Below are 16,253 nucleotides of genomic sequence, written 5' to 3'. Positions count from 1 at the left end.
CTCTCTCTCTCTCTCTCTCTCTCTCTCTCTCTCTCATTCTATCTCTCTGTTTGTGTGTATGTTTCCCTACCCTATACCCCCACCCCCTTTTTTCTCTTCCATCTATTCTCTTCTATCTCTCCCTTTCTCTGTTTATCAAGACAGGGTTTCTCTGTGTAGCCATGACTGGCATAGAACTCACTCTGTAGACCAAGCTGGCTTCTAACTTAAAGATCTTTCAGCTTCTAAATTCCAGGTGGTTGGATTAAAGACATGTGCCAACACTGCGATGCCAAGCAAATATTCAATATTCTTAATAAATCTCCAGAACAAATGATAACAAATTTTGGCTCATAATCAAATTCTACCTACTGGCATTTCTTCAGAGTGTGACCTTAGACACTCATAGCTCCATTTACCTTCTCTAGAACATATGGACAGTAGGTCCTGTACCTGTTTCAAAAGACCCTACATGTAAAAGAACAAGCTGTATACATACCCACCGAACATGGAACTGTTTGTGGCAAAGAATGACCTCTATAGACATATCAGCTGCTGGTTTTCTCATGCAGTGCCTTGTCATGTTGCCTGGGAGAGAAAATTCAGCTCTGTTAATGACTGACCAGCTCTTTCACTGCCTGAAATGGAAAAGACAAAAAAAATGCCCAAAACTGTAGAATAATGAAGCCAGGTCCCCTTTCAAAACAGTGTGAAATCCTGGTCTTTCTCTGAATTTTAAATGACTACATCTAACCTATGACCATAACCTTCTACCATTATGTCTCTATGAAAAGAGCCTGAGAATAAAATATCAGTGTGAACATATTCTTACATTTCTCTCTTTTGCTATGTAAAATCAGGGTGGTAAGTAAGATATAGTTATATTATATTTAGGGACATCCCATTCTAAGGTCATGATTAAATGAAAAGTGTCAACCAGTCTTGAAGGATAGGCTCCACAGGAGTCTTCTATCACCTTCTGTGTGCAGGAGGCTTCTCCAGACTGCAGAGAAGCCAGCCCAAAGGACATGATAAATGCAGTGGGCATTTTATGTAGAAATTGATATTTCATTTAGTGAGTAGCTAGGATGTATGAGGCCTAAACTGTTGTTAAACTAAAATTCAAAGATACAAGTAAAGAATATCAACTGAAACTCAATGGTGTGAAATGAAATAATTTCATGGTTTTCCAAATCATATTGTACTATAACAGAGTATATTAACAAGAAGCACAAGTGTTTAAAATGTTCTAATTATTTACTCTTAAATCAAGAAAACTTCTCTCTGAAACAGAATACCATTACTGAAAACCACAAGCAATCAAAGAGTAGAGTTGTGGATCCCACTCTCAGTGGATCCACCTACCCAGACCACCTGAAGGCAAGGATCAAAGAACACTGCAGAAGATGGATGGAATACAGAATAGCTGGGTGATCAGGAAAGACAGAGTAAGAGAGAGGAGAAAGGAGAGAAAGAAGGAGGGAAGGGAGAAAGAGAAAGAGAGAGACAGAGAGAGAGAGAGAGAGAGAGAGAGAGAGAGAGAGAGAGAATGATCCTTGCAAATGCATCACATTATCAAACACCCCAGGTAGAGTGTGTTGTCATACTATGTATACTGGGGTGCAGGTTGGGCTATTCCTAGGGTCACTTCAGTATCTACAGCCATACAAAACATAAATCACTTAGGAAAGCCATGTGTTTTCAGGAAACAGAAATCTTCAGCTACATTCATGGCATCATGAATTCAGGAGATCATAGCTCTGAAGTCAGAGAATTCCTATTAGAATTCAAGTGAAACTTGACAGTCACTTTCTCTCTACAGAAAAAGCTGAAGACAGAGACATGCTGTCCTATAACTGTGAACACCAGTTTGCCAGGAGACACACAAACAACAGCCTTGAACACCTGCCAGCACCAGGCTTTGCAGAGCAATCATCTGTGCCTATGTGAAGTTATGTAGAACATTTCGGGCTAATGTGTCATTCACACCCAAAGAATTCTAGTGATTATCAAAACTTCCCAGAAACAAGCAAAAAAAGGGATGTATTGCCTGTGTTCTTGGATGTTAGTCCTCACATAGAAAACTGCCTAACATAACACAGGAGATGGGAGAATATAACAGCCACTCCCTGACATCAGAAAAATGATATAAGAAACAGACATTTGCACAACAATTAAAAAAAATGGGGTACAGAGCTAAACAAAGAATTCTCAACTGAGGAATACCAAATAGCTAAGAAGCATGTAAAGAAATGTTCAACAGCCTTAGTCATCAAGGAAATGCAAATCAAAACAACCCTGAGATTCCAACTCACACCAGTCAAAATGGCTAGGGTAAAAAAACTCATGTGACAGCAGATGCTGGCAAAGTTGTGGAGAAAGAGGAACACTCCTTCTTTGCTGGTGGGATTGCAAGCTGGTACAATCACTCTGGAAATCAGTTTGGCAGTTCCTCCAGAAATTGTACATAGTACTCCCAGAGGACCAGCTATACCACTCCTGGACATATACCCAGAAGATGCTCTAACATGGAATAAGGACACATGTTCCACTATGTTCATAGCAGCCTTATCTATAATAGCCAAAAAATTGAAACAACCCAGATGTCCCTCAACAGAGGAATAGATACATAAAATGTGGTACATTTACACAACAGAGTACTACTCAGATATTAAAAACAATGATTTATGAAATTCTTAGGGAAATGGATGGATCTGGAGAATATCATCCTGAGTGAGGTAACTCAATCACAAAAGAACACACATGGTATGTACTCTCTGATAAGTGGATATTAGCCCAGAAGATCAGAATACACAAAGTACAATCCACAAACCACATGAAACTCAAGAAAGAAGACCAAAGTGTAAATACTTCGTTCCTTCTTAAAAGGAGAAACAAAATACCCATGGAAGGAGTTGCAGAGACAAACTATGGAGCAGAGACTGAAGGAAGGACAATCTGGAGAATGCTCCGCCTGGGAATCCTTCCCATACTCAATCATCAAATCCAGACACTATTGTGGATGCCCGCAAGTGCTGGATGACAGGAGCCTGATATAGCTGTCTCCTGAGAGCCTCTGACAGTACCCATCTAATACAGAAGTAGGGCTCAAAGCCATCCATTAGACTTAGTACAGGGTTCCCAATAAAGGAGCTAGAGAAAGGACCCAAGGAGCTGAAGGATTTACAGCCCCTTAGGACAAACAACAATATGAACAAATACTACCCTCAGAGCTCCCAGGGACTAAACCACCAACCAAAGACTAGACATGATGGGACTAATGGCTCCAGCAGCATATGTATAGCAAAGGATGGCCAAGTTGGTCATCAATTGAAGGAGAAACTCTTGTCCCTGTTAAGGTTCTATGCCCCAGTGTAGGGGAATGCCAGGGTCAGGAAGCAGGAGAGGGTAGGTTGGTTAGTAGTGGGAGGAGGGACAGAACAGGGTTTTTTGTTTTTGTTTTTGTTTTTGTTTTTTTATTTTTCTTTTTTTTGGGGGGGGTGGGAAACTGGGAGAGGAGATATCATATGACATGTAAATAAAGAAAATATCTAATAAAAAATAAATAAATTTTTAAATAGACTACAACTGCTGCCTGTGTACTTGTGACACAATTGTACCATGCCTAAAATTACCTTCTGTACCCTGAGCTATCATGTTTCCTCCAGAACAAGTGATGCCTTACACTTAAGGAAAGGACATGAATTTGTGAAATAGGTCGGGGAAGAAGAAGGACATGCTTAGAGGGCAGATAAGGAGAAAAAAATGCACCTGAAGCAAGAAATATTCAGAATAATCCTGAGTATTCATTTTTAAAGCAACATGAAAGGAATAAACTAATAAGGAGAACAGAGATAGAGCCCCCTGTTCTGCAGGATCCAGAAACCCATCACTGTAAACACTGTGTCACCCTTCAGTTCCACAAATCACAGACAGCCTGAGAACTATAAAAACATCAATAGGCCTCAAAGGATGGACCAGTGTTCAGCACAATGACATGAGCTTGTCATCTGGGGGGAAGTAGAGAGTGGAATGGAAGAGGGAAATCACTCTGCAGAAGTCACTGCATGCTGGGTGCTTATGGCCCTGTGGGTTCACTGATCCATGGAGGAGAAAGACACAGTGTCTGTGCCTTCCTCTATAACATGGATGCAGCCTACCTACACCCTGGTGCTGAGAGGCTTTGTAAATAGCAGGCTTGAAGGCAGGTCTGAGCAATACCTGCCTATTCTTATGTTTATGAAACTGTATGTTCGTGTTTGTCATTGTCATAGAGCTCACACTTACTATGCTACCATCACTCTCACCCCTGCTGGGCCAACCTGAAAAATGAACCTAGGCTTTGGAAGGAGGAACTAGCTGTGCTTCAAGAAAGTAGGTTCTATTTAGAATGAAGTTATATTAAGTAGTATTCTTTATCTAACAATTCTACTTGGAAAACTACTTGGAAGATAGTGGGGGAGAAGCCACCAGTGCCTCAGACAAGGAACAACATCACTAAAAAGATGTCAGAATCATGTCCAGAGAAGAAATGAAGAAAAGGGACTGTGTGGTGTGATATGGAAACCATGAGAAATACTGGGGATAAAAAGTGGCTGAAACCCTTTATTGCCCTCTGGGCTCAGCACAGCAACTAGACTGTTTCAGTATTAAGAAGACATCTTCAGAAACTCCAGAGAAGATAATGTGCTCATATGGTATAGGGACAGGAAGTTCCAGAGAAGCCTTGTCACAAACTTGACAGGAGTTTTGTCACAGATGCCTGCTGTTACTATAGAGAACCAACCCCTCTGCAGGTGAAACTCTTCCTGACAGAACCTGAGGTGTGATGGATCTCATGATAGAACCATGGATTACATGCCCCCTTGCCCTTCAGCTTTGATGAACTCTTTGTAACAAAAATTAACGTAGATTTCAGTTTAACTATTTCTAAAACATTGAGAAGACGGAGTTTGGGAAATGATGGGGGCTAGTAAGAGAGACAAGACTTAGAGAAAGCAACAAAATCCAGGTTTTCCTATTATTTAGGTGCTTTGCAATTGTTTCTCCCTAGAAACAAGGCTCATAAATTCCTGTTATTACAACCTGGGAAAATCATAACAAAGATCAATATAGACTTAATATTTCATGCCAAGCAACCATGTTCCACAGCTGAGACACAACACGGGTCAGAACCCAGGCTAAGGACAGTCTCTGGGTTCTGGTAGCTCTATATGAACTGGAGTGAGATACAGCACACTCTGAGGCTTTCCACTGTGCAACTTTGACCCTGCAGATTCATTTCCCTGTAAAACTTCTATCTAAGTTAGGGTTTTATTACTGTGAACAGACACCATGACCAAGACAACTTTTATGAACACAACATTTAATAGTGACTAGTTTACAGGTTCAGAGGTTCAGTCCAGTATCATCAAGGTGTGAACATGGCAGCATCCAGGCAGGGAAATTACAGGAAGATCTGAGAGTTCTACATCTTGTTTCAGAGGCAAACAGTAGAAGACTATCTTCCAGAAAGCTAGGAGAAGTATTACCATGCTCACATCCACAGTGACCCACTTCATCAAAACAGGCCACACCTACTCCAGCAAGGCCACACATCCTAATAGTACCACTGTCTGGACCAAGCTTATTCAAATCATTGTGTTCCACTCCCTGGCAACCATAGAGGGTACATGAGCCATACCTAGCCATAGCATAATGAAAAATATATGTAGTCCAATATGCAAAGCCCCCTAATCTATAGCAATCTCAGCAATGGAAAAAATCCAAAGTATAAAGTCTCTTCTGACATTCATCCAATTACTTAACCATAATCCTCAAAGCAAGATAGAAAACCAGCTGGGCAAAATCCAAACTGCATCTTCAAGTCTGATGTATAAATGGTTTTCAGATCTCCAACTTCTTTTTCATTTTTGTTGACTGCTACAAATGTCTTTCTCCTTGGCTGGTTCAACCCCTTATTTAGAACTTTCCTCAACAAATATCCCACTGCCCTGGCAGCTTGAACATCTTGGGGTACCCAAGGCAACATCAAGATGACACCTTCGTGCTCCAATGTCTGGGAACCACACCCGATCTTCTGGGCTCCTCCAAAAGGCTTGGGTCACACTTTAATATTCTTCTCCTCTGAAACTTCTAGAGCCAGGCTTCAATAGTTCAAATCACCCACAGCAACAATTTATTCCATATTCCTAATAAGGTGACCCATTAGGACCGACTCAAAGCATCCCACTACACTCCAACTCCAAAGTCCCAAGATTCACATTCTTACAAGCAAAACATGATCAGGCCTATCACCGCAATACCACAGTCCCTGGTACCAATTTGTGTCTTAGTTAGGGTTTCACTGATATGAACAAACACCATTACCAAGGCAACATATATAAGGACAACATTTAATTGGGGCTGGCTTACAGATTCAGTGGTTCAGTCCATAGTGTAGGAAAAGCTGAGAAAACTACATCTAGTTCCAAAGACAAGCAAAAAGATTGGCTTGCAGGAAGCTAGGACACAGGTATTAAAGCAAATATCCACAATGACACACTTCCTCCCACAAGGCCATAACTATTACAACAAGGCCATACCTCCTAGTAGTATGACACATTGGAGCAGGCATATTCAAACCATCACAGTATCAAATCTGTGAATTATTCAAACCAAAGAAATCAAGTCCAAAACAGTGGTAGACAGACACAGAGCTGAAGACATTACATTAAACTGTAGGTTTAAGATTTCCTTGGTAGCATGAGATCTGTAGGAAAGAATGAGCCAGGGAATTCACTTTGTGATTTAAATGCTGAGACAGAGAGTTATTTACTATAGAAAAAGTATGCAAACCAAAAATCTATGGATATTCCAGAAGTGCGCAAAACTGGTGAATTTTAGAAGTTAGAGGAAATGAATATCCTAACAAAAAAATGCATCTTACCCATACAGAACACGAGTCACTCTGCTGAAGAGCCATCAGAGCTGAACATCTCCATTGCAGATGCTGAAAACCAACTTGTAGCCTGGAAACTCCTCTACCCTCAGCCTGCCTGGGACCAGAACACCTTCTGATTCTGCAATTGGGTGCAGCATACTTACCCAGATAGATGTAGTATGGGAGGACTCTGTGCCTGAGGAGATCCAGAACAGGATTAAGGGAGTCTTTAATGCATGTGAACAATTTGTAATCTTAGTGTCTGTAGAACATGACTGTGGAGCATGGAGACCTGGTATCCCAGTGGAGCATATTCTCTGCCTGTAATCTTACTCCCTGTGATCTGAATAATCACCATCTGGGGAGAGCTGGGCACAAACTTTTTCTGAATAATCTTGCATTATCTGTAGGAGGGATCAGAAAGTTTGCACCAATTAGACAACTCTAACTTTGCTCACTTTGGACCTCAGGTATAATCAATCCCAATCCATTTCATACTTTGTGATGTGTCTGTTCTGGTGTGAGAGACTCTGTGGACTCCCATGACTCCCCATTAGTTCTGAGGCTCTCACCTTCCAGTGTTAACAGGCATCCTTTCTCTGGGTCATTCCTCATGTGCAGAGTGTGGATTTCACGTAGTATTGGTTCGGTTTCCCTTAAATTCCACATGATCAGCTTCAGGATTCAAGCTGCAAGTAACCTTTCCAGGTAAATTTCAAAAGAAATGATAAGAAAACGTAGAGGGAGAGAGGCATACCAGGAGGCCTTTTGTGAGACAGTCCTGGGCACCTGGAACCAGCATAGGCCAGGTTTTACCTAAAATCCTATTACTACTTTATGTTCATTCTCTGCTTTATGATTGGGTTCAAGATGTGAGTTCTCAGTTTCTTATTCCAGCTGCCATACCTACTGCTTTTCTACCATGACAGTGGTGTTAGCCAAATGAACAGGAATATTTCTCAGAGGTTAAGATAGATCTGACTCATGACTTGTTCTGTAGGCAACCATTCAAGTCCTGGATGAATGTGTGTATTTTGACATTGGCACAACTCTGTCAATGATCAGTGGCTCAGACCCATGATAAGGGCAAAATATTCCCTACATAAAGTTCAGTGGATGGCAAAGCCTTCTTCTGGTATGAATAGGAATGTGCTTAGTGTAGGTGGGGAATGTCCACCATAGCCTACACTTCCACTAATGTTTACAGGCTTAAGACTGCCCCATACAGAGACAGTTACTCCTGAGATAAGCTAAACCTGCCTACCTGCTCAACTCTATGCAATACCCTGCATCTCTTTCTCAACTGTATTCAATATCCTCCTTCCTTGTTTATCTGTATACAATGACATCACTTTTTATCAACTGAATATAATCTACATATTGAGGAGTGCTGAGTCTTCACCATCAGAGATCTCAAGCCAATCCTAGCTTTACCGTGTTTGTGTACATGTCCATTCTTCATTTCCAAACTATCACTAGTCTTCTGGGACACAAGCTGTGAAAGGAAGTGGCTCCAGATTGTATGAACTCACTGATAAGTGGATATTAGCCCTGAAGCTCAGAATACCCAAGATACAAGTCACAGACCAAATGGTGCTCAAGAAGAAGGAAGACCACAGTATAGATACTTTGGTCCTTCTTAGAAAGGGGAACAAAATACCCATGGGAAGAGATACAGAGACAAAGTATGGAGCAGAAACTGAAGGAGGCTATCCATCTGCCTGTGAATGTCTGCACCACATGGGGATCCATCCCATATACAGTCACCAAACCCAGGCACTATTGTGGATGCCACAAAGTGCTTGCTGACAGGAGCCTGATATAGCTGTCTCCTGAGAGGCTATGCCAGTGCCTGATAAATACCAAGGTGTAAGCTCTCAGCCAATCATTGGCAAGGTCCCCAGTGGAGGAGCTAGAGAAAGAACCAAAGGAGTTGAAAGAGCTTGCAATCCCCTAGGAAAAACAACAATATGAACCAAATAGTAATCCCAGAGCTCTCAGAGACTAAACCACTAACCAAAGAGTATACATGGAGGGACCTATGGCTCTATCTCCATATGTAGCAGAGGATGGCCTTGTTGGACATCAATAGGAGGAGAGGACTTTGGTTCTGAGAAGGCCTGATGCCCTAGTGTAAGGAAATGCCAGGACAGGGAAACAGGAGTGGGTGGGTTGGTGAGTAGGGAGGGGTAGGTTGGGATAAGGGGGTTTTGGAGGCAAGTCCAGGAAAGGGGATAGCATTTGAAATATAAATAAAGAAAATACCTAATACAAAATAATGTAAGATACACATGATATAATCAAAATTCTTACACTCATATCTGAAAATATCACAGGGAAACTGGTAGATTGCACAGTGAATACATGCTAATTTTAAAAGACAACTTATGGGAAACTATGTATGGAATGAGACTATGTGCATGCATGGTGACATGTATTGTATTTTGTAAGAATATAGACATGTTTGTGTCCACACAGAATATCTCAGGGGTAGTGCCAGAATACTTTAGTATAATATGAATGATCAATAAATGCAATATGTAACATTAAAAAAGAATGGACCAATTTTCATTCTTCTACTTGTTAACCGCCAGTTGAACCATCACCATTTGTTGAAAATGCTATCTCTTTTCCAGTAGATGCTTTTAGCTCCTTTGATTAAGATCAAGCAACCACAGGTGTGTGGATTCATTTCTGGGTCTTCAATTCTATTCTATTGATCTACCTGACTGTTACTGTACAAATACCATGGGGTTTTTATCACTATTGCTCTATAATACAGCTTGAGGTCAGGAATGATGATACTCCAAGAAGTTCTAGTAGTTATTGAGAACAGTTTTCTTAGGTTTGGTTTGTAAGAATTTTATTGAGTATTTTTACATCGATATTCATAAGGGAAATTGGTCTGAAGTTTTCCTTCTTTGTTAGGTCTTGGTGTGGTTTTGGTGTCAGAGTAATTGTAGCTTCATAGAATGATTTGGGTAAAGTATCTTATGTTTCTATTTTGTGGAATAGTTTGAAGAGTATTGGTATTAGGTCTTCTTTGAAGGTCTGATAAAAGTCTGCACTAAACCAATCTGGAACTGGGTTTTTTTTTGGATGGGAGACTATTAATGCATGGACATGGAACTGTTTAGATCTGATCTTGATTTAACTTTGGTATCTGGTATCTGTCTAGAAAATTTGGATGGTTCAATACAAGGACATCCATCAATATAATCCACTATATAAACAAAATCAAAAGAAAAAAATCCTATGATTATCTCATTAGATGCTGAGAAGGCATTTGATAAAATCCAAAACCCCTTCATGATAAAAGTCTTCGAAAGCTCAGGAATTCAAGGCCCATACCTAAACATAGTAAAAGCAATATTCAGCAAACCAGTAGTCAACATCAAACTGAATAGGGAAAATCTTGAAGCAATCCCACTAAAATCAGGGACTAGAAAGGCTGCCCACTCTCTCCTTACCTATTCAATATTGTACTGGAAGTCCTAGCCAGAGCAATTAGACAAGAAAAGGAGATCAAAGGGATATAAATTGGAAAGAAAGAAGTCAAATTATCACTATTTGCTGATGATATGATAGTATACTTAAGTAACCCCAAAAATTACAACAGAGAGCTCCTAAACGTGAAAAACTTCAGCAAAGTAGCTGAATATAAAATTAACTCAAGCAAATCAGAGGCCTTCCTCTACACAAAGGATAAACAGGCTGAGAAAGAAATTAAGGAAACAACACCCTTCACAATAGTCACAAATAATACAAAATTCCTTGGTGTGACTCTAAGTAAGTAAAAGATCTGTATAACAAGAACTTCAAGTCTCTGAAGAAGGAAATCAAACAAGATCTCAGAAGATGGAAAGATCTTCCATGCTCATGGATTGGCAGGATTAATATAGTAAAAATGGCTATCATGGCAAAACAATCCACAGATTAAGTGTAATCCCCATCAAAATTCCAACTTAATTCTTCATAGACTTAGAAAGAGCAATTTGCAAATTCATCTGGAATAACAAAAAATCTATTCTCAACAATAAAAGAACCTCAGGTGGAATAACCATCCCTGACCTTAAGCTGTATACTACAGAGCAATTGTGATGAAGTAAAGTGTGGGGCATGGTACCAGTAAAGTGTGAGGCAGATGGATCAATGGAATAGAATTGAAGACCCAGAAATGAACCCACACACCTATGGTCACTTAATCTTTAACAAAGGAGCTAACACCATCCAGTGGGAAAAAAAGGCAGCATTTTCAACAAATGGTGCTGATTCAACTGTCAGTTACCATGTAGAAGAATGCAAAACGATCCATTCCTATCTTCTTGTACAAGGCTCAAGTCCAAGTGGATCAAGGACTGCCACATAAAACCAGATACACTGAAACTAATAGAAAAGAAAGTGAGGAAGATCCTAGAGCACATAGGCACAGGGGAAATTTTCCTGAACAAAACACTAATAGCTTATGCTCTAAGGTCAAGAATTGACAAATGGGACCTCATAAATTTGCAAAGCTTTGGTAAGGCAAAGGACACTGTCAATAGGATAAAACAGCAACAAACAGATTGGGAAAAGATGTTTACCAATCCTATATCTGATAGAGGGCTAATATCCAATGTATACAAAGAACTCAAGAAGTTAGACTCCAGAGAATCACATAACTCAATTAAAAAGTGGGGTACAGAGATAAACAAAGAATTCTGTCTGGGGAATACTAACAGGCTGAGAAGCACCTAAAGACAGGTACAACATCCTTAGTCATCAGGGAAATGCAAATCAAAACAACCCTGAGATTCCACCTCACACAAGTCAGAATGGCTAAGATCAAAAACTCAGGTGACAGCAGATGCTGGCAAAGTTGTGGAGAAAGAGGAACACTCCTTCATTGCTGGTGGGGCTGCAAACTGGTACAACCACTCTGGAAATCACTTTGACAGTTCCTCAGGATGTTGGACATAGTACTACCAGAGGACCCAGCTATACCACTCCTGGGCATATACCCAGAAGATGCTCCAACATGCAATAAGGACACATGATCCACTATGTTCATAGCAGCCTTATTTTTAATAGCCTGAAAATGAAACAACCCAAATGTTCCTCAACAGAGGAATGGATACAGAAAAATGTGGTACATTTACACAAGAGTACTACTCAGCTATTAAAAACAATGAGTTTATGAAGTTCTTGGGAAAATGGATGGATCTGGAGAATATCCTGAGTGAGGTAACCCAATCACAAAAGAACACACATGGTATGTACTCTCTGTTAAGTGGATATTAGCCCAGAAGCTCATAATATCCAATATACAATCCACAAACCACAAGAAACTCAAGAAGAAGGAAGACCAAAGTGCAAATACTTCATTCCTTTTTTAGAAGCAGGAACAAAATATCCATGGAAGGAGTTGCAAAGACAAACTATGGAGCAGAGACTGAAGGAAGGACAATCCAAGACTGTTCCACCTGGGAATTCTTCCCATATTCAACCATCAAACCCAGACACTATTGTGGATGCCACCAAGTGCTAGCTGACAGGAGTCTGATACATCTATCTCCAGAGAGGCTCTGACAGTGCCTAACTGATACAGAAGTAGAGGCTCACAGCCATCCATTGTACTGAGCAAAGGGTCCCCAATGAAGGCGCTAGAGAAAGGATGCAAGGAGCTGAAGGGTTTGCAGCCCCTTAGAATGAACAACAACATTAACTAACTAGTACCCTCAGAGCTCCCAGGGACTAAACCACCAACCAAAGAGTACACATGGTAGGATATACATAGCATCTGTATGTACATAGCATGTACATAGCAGAGGGTGGCTTAGTCGGTCACCAGGGGCAGGAGAGGCCCTTGGTCCTGTGAAGGTTCTATGCCCCAGTGTAGGGGAATGTCAGGGCCAGGAAGCAGGAGAGGGTAAGTTGATGAGCAGGGGGAGGAGGGAAGAACGGGCGGGGGGGTTGTTTGAATGTTTTGTTTTTTGTTTTCAGAGCAGAAACTGGAAGAGGAGATATCATTTGAAATGTAAATAAAGACAATATCTAATAAAAAAGAGAATAGTTTTCACAATCCTGGTGGGTTTATTGTTGTAGTTGTTGTTGTTATAATTAGAATGGTGATTCCAGCTTGTTTTTTGGGAACATTTGCTTAGAAAATTATTTTCCAGCTCTTTACACTGAGGTATGTTTGTCTTTGACACTGAGGTGTGTTTCTTGTATGCAGCAAAATGCTGGGTCCTATTTATGTACCCAGTATGTTAGTCTATATCTTTATATTGGAGAATTGAGTCCTTTGATGTTAACAAATAGTGATTGTTGCTTCCTGTTATTTTTTATGTTATTTTTATGTTTTTGTGGCTATCTTCATTTAGGTTTGTTGAAAGAAGATTACTTTCTTGATTTTTCTAGGGTGTAGTTTCACTCTTTTTGATGGCATTTTCCATCTGCTATCCTTTGAAGGGCTGGATTTGTGGAACGATATTGTGTAAATTTGGTTTTGTCAAGGATTATCTTGGTTTCTCCATCTATGGTAACTGAGAGTTTTGCTGGGTATAGTAGCCTGGGCTGGCATTTGTATTCTCTTAGGGTCTATATGAGATCTGCCCAGGATCCTCTAGCTTTCATAGTCTCTGGTGAGAAGTCTGGTGTAATTCTGATAGGTTTGCCTTTATATGTTAGTTAACATTTTCTCTTACGGTTTTTAATATTCTTTCTTGTTTGTGCATTTGATATTTTGAATATTATGTGATGGGAGGAATTTCTTTTCTGGTCCAGTCTACTTGGAGTTCTATAGGCTTCTTGTATCTTCATGGGCATCTCTTTCTTTAGGTTAGGGAAGTTTTCTTCTATAATTTTGTTGAAGATATTTCCTGACCCTTTAACTTGCTCTCTTCTATAGATATTATCCTTAGTTTTGGTCTTCCTATTGTTTCCTGGATTCCCAGGATGTTTTGGGTTAGAAGTTTTTTGCATTTTGCCTGTTGTGTCAATGTTTTCTATGGTATCTCCTGCCCCTGAGATTCTCTCTTCTATCTCTTCTATTCTGTTGGTGATGCTTGCATCTATGACTCCGGATCTCTTTCCTCGGTTTTCTATTCCCAGGGTTATATTCCTTTGTAATTTCTTTATTGATTTTATTTCAATTTTTAATCATGGAGGATGTTGTTCATTCCTTCACCTGTTTGGTTTGGTTTTCCTGTAATTCTTTAAGGGATTCTTGTGTTTCTTCTACCTGTTTACCTGTGTTCTCCTGTATTTCTTTAAGGGAGTTATTTATGTCCTTCTTAAAGTCCTGTATTGTCATCATGAGATATGACTTTCAATCAGACTCTTTGTTTTCCAGTGTCTTAGGGTATCCAGGGATTGCTGTGGTGGAAAAACTGGGTTCTGATGATGATAGCCTTGGTTTTTGTTGCTTATATACTTACCCTTGCCACTCACTATCTGGTTATCTCTGGAGTTAGCTGGTCTTGCTGTCTCTGGCTATGGCTATTCCCTCCTGCAAGCCTGTGTTTCAGTAGTCCTGGGAGACCAGTTCTCTCTGGGATGAATTTGGGTATAGAGAGCTGTATTACAGGATCAGCTCCAGGTGCAGAAGGAAATTGGAAGTATTTTGTCTCACTCTGATCTTTGTTTCCTGTGTTCTGAGGTCATTGGTTGGGTTTCCCAGAGCAGAAGTGGTATTCTTTCCTTTGCTCAAAGATGTGCCAGCACTCCTGGGAGACCAGTTCTCTCTCAGCTGTAATAGGGTATGGAGCATTGTGGCACAACATCTGCTCTGGGTGTTGTGACTCAAGCTAATGTTCTGATTTATCTGGAGCCACTTCCTTCCACAGCTTAGGAGACTAGGGGTAGTTTGGAAATGAAGAAAGGACAGTTACACAAACACAAAAAATCCAGGATTGTCTTGGGATCAGTAATGGCTAAGCCTCAGCACCCCTCAATGTGTAGATTATATTCAGTTGAAAAAGGAAGTGATGTAATTGTATACAGATAAAAAAGGAAGGAGGTTATTCAATACAGTTGAGAAAGAGATGCAGGGTATTTCATACAGTTGAGCAGGGAAGCAGACTTAGTTGATCTCAGGAGAAACTGTTTCTGTAGTGGGCAGTCTTCAGGCTCTAAACATCTGGGGAAGTATAAGCTATGGTAGACATTCTCTGGCCACACTGAGAACATTGCTATTCAGACCAGAGGAAGGCTTTGCCATCCACTGAGCTTTACCTAGGGAAGGTTTTGCCCTTACCATAGGTCTGAGCCACTGATCATTGATGGAGTTATGCCAATGTCAAAATACATACATTCATTCAGAACATAGGTGGTTACCTACAGAACAAGTCATGAGTCAGATCTCTCTTAAGCTCTGAGAAATATTCCAGTATACTTGGCTAACACCACTGTCATGCTCATAAAGGAGAAGGCATGGCATCTGGAATAAGAAACTGAGAAATCACATCTTGAACCCAACAAACAACAGAGCGTGAACATGAAGTAGTAGTAGGATTTTAAGTTAAACCTGGCCTATGCTAGTTCCAGGTGCCCAGGACTGTCTCACCAAAGGTCTCCAGCTATGCCTCTCTCCCTCTACACTTCCCTATCATTTCTTTTGAAATTTACCAGGAAATGTTACTTACAGCTTGAATCCTGAAGCTGATCATGTGGAATTTAAGGGAAACAGAACCAATAGTACATGGAATCCATATTCTCCACATGAGGAATGACCCAAAAAAGGCTGCCTGTTAACACAGGAGAGCAAGAGACTCAGAGCTCATGAGGAATCATGGAAGGCCATGGAATCTTTCACTCTAGAGCAGACACATTACAAAGTATGAAGTGGTTTGGGATTGATTATACCTGAGGTTCAAAATGAGCAAAGTTAGAGTTGTCTAACTGATGCAAACTTTCTGAACCCTCCCACAGATAATGCAAGATTAATCAGAAAAAGTTTGCACCCAGCTCTATCCAGATGGTGATTATCCAGATCACAGAGAATAAGACTAAAGGCAGAGAAGATGCTCCACTGGGATACCAGGTCTCCATGCTCCACAGTGAGAACTTGTCATGTTCTACAGACACGAAGATTACAAATTGTTCACATGCATTAAAGACTCCCTTAATCCTGTTCTGGATCTCCTCAGGCACAGAGTCCTCCCACACCACATATATCTGGGTAAGTATGCTGCACCCAATTGCAGAATCAGAAGGTGTTCTGGTCCCAGGCAGGCTGAGGGCAGAGGAGTTCCCAGGCTACAAGGAGGTTTTTGTGTGTGTGGTTTTTTTTAGCACAAGAGATAATAAGATTTTATTATAATATAATTAATATAATATAACTTTCAGTCCCTTACATGTACTAATATGTAGC

General features: G+C 40.4%; 1 long non-coding RNA gene across 2 annotated transcripts in view; it reads right to left on the bottom strand.

The window, feature by feature from the left end:
* The window catches only part of LOC116099251, a 69,969-nt gene that overhangs the window by 50,638 nt on the left and 3,078 nt on the right, over positions 1 to 16,253 (bottom strand). The window contains exon 2 of one of the 2 annotated variants that reach the window (XR_004122175.1): positions 483 to 567. This is a non-coding gene — a long non-coding RNA (uncharacterized LOC116099251). Of the gene's footprint in view, positions 1 to 478; positions 575 to 16,253 lie in introns of those variants that run through there. The other variant, XR_004122176.1, reaches the window with a different exon arrangement.

This window comes from Mastomys coucha, unplaced genomic scaffold (assembly GCF_008632895.1).
Source record: "Mastomys coucha isolate ucsf_1 unplaced genomic scaffold, UCSF_Mcou_1 pScaffold20, whole genome shotgun sequence".
Classification (NCBI taxonomy): Eukaryota; Metazoa; Chordata; class Mammalia; order Rodentia; family Muridae; genus Mastomys; species Mastomys coucha.
The sequence above is the reverse complement of the archived record's forward strand: the minus strand, read 5'-3'. Positions and strand labels throughout refer to the sequence as shown.